At 39.8% G+C, this 3,582-nt stretch overlaps 1 non-coding gene across 1 annotated transcript; it reads left to right on the top strand.

Moving 5' to 3' along the window:
* The first annotated feature begins 3,032 nt into the window (after positions 1-3,032).
* On the top strand, positions 3,033-3,139 carry LOC149769101 (U6 spliceosomal RNA). Its single transcript, XR_016419448.1, has one exon. It is a non-coding gene; the product is annotated as a U6 spliceosomal RNA (small nuclear RNA).
* Positions 3,140-3,582: the final 443 nt, after the last annotated feature.

Consider the following 3,582-nt stretch of genomic DNA (forward strand, 5'->3'; position numbering starts at 1 on the left):
AATTTCATTATCAAATTCACGAAACAGTATGGAACGTGTAAGTTTCATATTAATTTCGACTTGATCATATTGTAATAAATTTGGAGTATGCGCTTTGGTTATAGCGCCCCGTTTTAAGGAATTCTTAGATTTGTGTGATTACTTGTCTGATAATTGGAATTCGGTGCAATATAAATATTCCTTTGCCCGAAATAATTGGCCAATCACTAGGAGCAAACTTCGCGGAGTAAAGTGTTAGTGAGTCTCCATAATGCCATGGTTCACTAGTAGTGAATTGCGACCAAAACCGAATGAATGTCCCTGGAGTAAAATAGTACATATTGAAATCTAGTGGTATACATTGGTAGCGTGACTGCAAGGACAGCACTTACGGTATTAAACCGGTAAATTACACAAGGGCATAAATAAAAAGGGACTTGGCAGAGACCGTTTATGTCGCCATGCGGGGCGAATATGGTGCAGTTATATCGGCGAAATGTGCCTGGAAAGCATACATTGACTGGCCTAAGGTGGCGGAGTTAAAATAGTTCCCATTGTTAGGGAGTACTCATATATGTTCTAAGGCGTGAACGGTTGGTGGTGCGGAAACATAATGAAGCCAAAACACGCAGATGTACGGTTGATAGATAGTTGACAGTTTGGTTTATCCGTGGTCTTGCATTAATTAGAGGAAAATTTAGGTATAGAATGGACACGTCGGGCTTTCTGATTTACAACTGAGGTTGTATGGAAGTCTTTGGAAAGTCGGGGAAACTTATGACTTCTAGCGAGAATCGCGCCAGGGTTTGACAACCGGCTCGGTCAAGTAAATACCCGTGTGCGTGTAACAGTATATATTTGGCAGGTTGTGAGCTCTGTGGTCTTGCATTGATTAAAGTAAAATGTATGCATATAATGGACACGTTGGGCTTTATAATTTACAACTGAAGTTGTATGGAAGTCTTTGTAAATTTGGGGTAAACTTATGACTTCTATCGGGTATCACGCTAGTGTCTGACACCGCTCGGTCAAGTAATGACCCCTGGCTTGTAATATATTCTGCATTTCAATTTTAGCGTAAATGTGTTCTTGATTATGTTACTTTGCCGTATAGAACAATTAAAAAAATTTAAATCCAGCGATGTTCGGGAGAAGAGAAATATCCCCAACTCACAACGCATACGGTTGAAATGTATTTCAAAGAAAATAAGTACCAGTAAGGTTTTTTTTTTTTTTTTTTTTTTTTGTCTTTTTTTTTTTTTTTTTTTTTTTGTTGCTGTTGTTGTGAGGGAGGGGTATTTGAGACAATATACAAAGAAATTTCAGTCACAGCACATTAACGTAACACAGAAATATGCCAATATTCTCTCACTGAGCATGTTGCCTATGTAAGCAACTACACCAAACACCAATCGTTTTCTTATAAGTTCATAATATCTGTAGAGCGCCCCCTAAATAGAAGTGACGTGTTTTCAAAAACACCGAAACTTACAACGTTTAGCTGCCACTCGACTTTTTCCAACATGAACTGGTCCCCATCTTCGCTAGCCAAGGTTCCGATATGTTAACCCAATTTACACCTTGGCGGATCGAGCAGATATATTAGTGCTTTGTCCTAGGGACATTTACTGGATTTCGTGAGTTGCCTCCCTTGGGATGTAATGCCAACTAATCAATAGCGTGTAACCGTGGTACATTGTAGATGGGCCGAAAAGGGTGGAGGCAATTTACTTCAAAAGGATTCTTTGGAAGTTTAACATCGAAGGTATGACAACGTACCAAAGAAAAGCCATTACAGGTGTATTTGAGTGATGTGTATTTGTACAAGCACAGACCGACAGTGTTCAACTGCGTATGTATGGGTCGATTTAAGTTGTGTGCTCCTCTTGTCTCGATCATCTAGGAACAGGTTCAAACTTGAACAATTTAGGTTTGGTAGGATGCGGTGGTTTTCCTCTGCATGCAATTAAATTCACACGCCCAAAGCACACAAATGCCTGCTCCATCCGCCAAGGTGTAGATAGGCTTAAGATATGGAAACCTTGGCTAGCGAAGATGACTGGTCGCCTATAGTAATTTTACGTAAAATGACACATATTGGTGGTAGCTTCATAGCGGCCGTGAACCAGGTTAGATCAACCGAGCGGATGCGAATCAACGAACTACTTGTTTTTTATTTGCAGCTTCTCAGTCACTGCAGTCTCATGTGAATGAGATCTCCACTGTCCTACGTGAAGCTCTGAAAGCGACCGCTTTAGGGGCCATGTTCTGGAGACCTTTGAATTAGCCAAGGGAAATGCCGCTTTCATACAATTTCAAAAAGTAAACCAAATCGTTGGGAACACATTGATGAGCTTCTGCCGTACTAATCAGTCTCCCAAACGCCAAGGTAAAAGCCTTCATCTGATTGGCTGATAAAATTAGCGATTATGCTAATAACGTATGTCACCGGAACATGACCCCTAAGCGGTTCTTCTCAGAGCTTCACGTGGGCCAGTGGAGATATAATTGTAATCAAATTGCGGTCACTGCGCAGTTGGAGTGGCCTCGACTTTTTCTGTCACGAAAGTACGCTTCAGATGTATGCCGGCGCAGTAAAATCACACATTTTGTTATGCCTAAATGTCTCCGCAAGAAAAGAAACATATTCTATTCGGACTACCTAGATAACGGCATATGGCGCAGAATGCATCTAGACGAAGAACCATTAATGTAAGTGGAGAATAAAGAGATCTACGTTTTGGTCAACTTAACGACCGTGTTTGAATGTTTAAAATATTGTAAATGATTCTTTTGTTCGTGTGGTTTCAAATTAGGCTATATGGCAAATGAAACTCATGCTAGCAACGTAATTTTAATAAGGTTTTTATGTGTATGTTTATTTTATTTTTGACATCCTGGAATATTTCCCCACCGGCAATAAAGGAAGTTAACTGCTCCAACGTTTTGCAACGTTTTCCCGCTGTGCACGGTTATGCAAATGTACATGTACCTCTCCTTTAAATGTTACGTGAAAATGCATTTAATAAGGAAATTAACAGGTATGGTATATCGTACTTGCTTCGGCAGTACATATACTAAAATTGGAACGATACAGAGAAGATTAGCATGGCCCCTGCGCAAGGATGACACGCAAATTCGTGAAGCGTTCCATATTTTTAATTTCATTATCAAAATTCACGAAACAGTATGGAACGTGTAAGTTTCATATTAATTTCGACTTGATCATATTGTAATAAATTTGGAGTATGCGCTTTGGTTATAGCGCCCCGTTTTAAGGAATTCTTAGATTTGTGTGATTACTTGTCTGATAATTGGAATTCGGTGCAATATAAATATTCCTTTGCCCGAAATAATTGGCCAATCACTAGGAGCAAACTTCGCGGAGTAAAGTGTTAGTGAGTCTCCATAATGCCATGGTTCACTAGTAGTGAATTGCGACCAAAACCGAATGAATGTCCCTGGAGTAAAATAGTACATATTGAAATCTAGTGGTATACATTGGTAGCGTGACTGCAAGGACAGCACTTACGGTATTAAAACCGGTAAATTACACAAGGGCATAAATAAAAAGGGACTTGGCAGAGACCGTTTATGTCGCCA

The sequence above is a fragment of the Sinohyriopsis cumingii genome, unplaced genomic scaffold (genome assembly GCF_028554795.1).
Source record: "Sinohyriopsis cumingii isolate HCF-2022 unplaced genomic scaffold, ASM2855479v2 utg004816l, whole genome shotgun sequence".
NCBI classification, from domain to species: Eukaryota; Metazoa; Mollusca; class Bivalvia; order Unionida; family Unionidae; genus Sinohyriopsis; species Sinohyriopsis cumingii.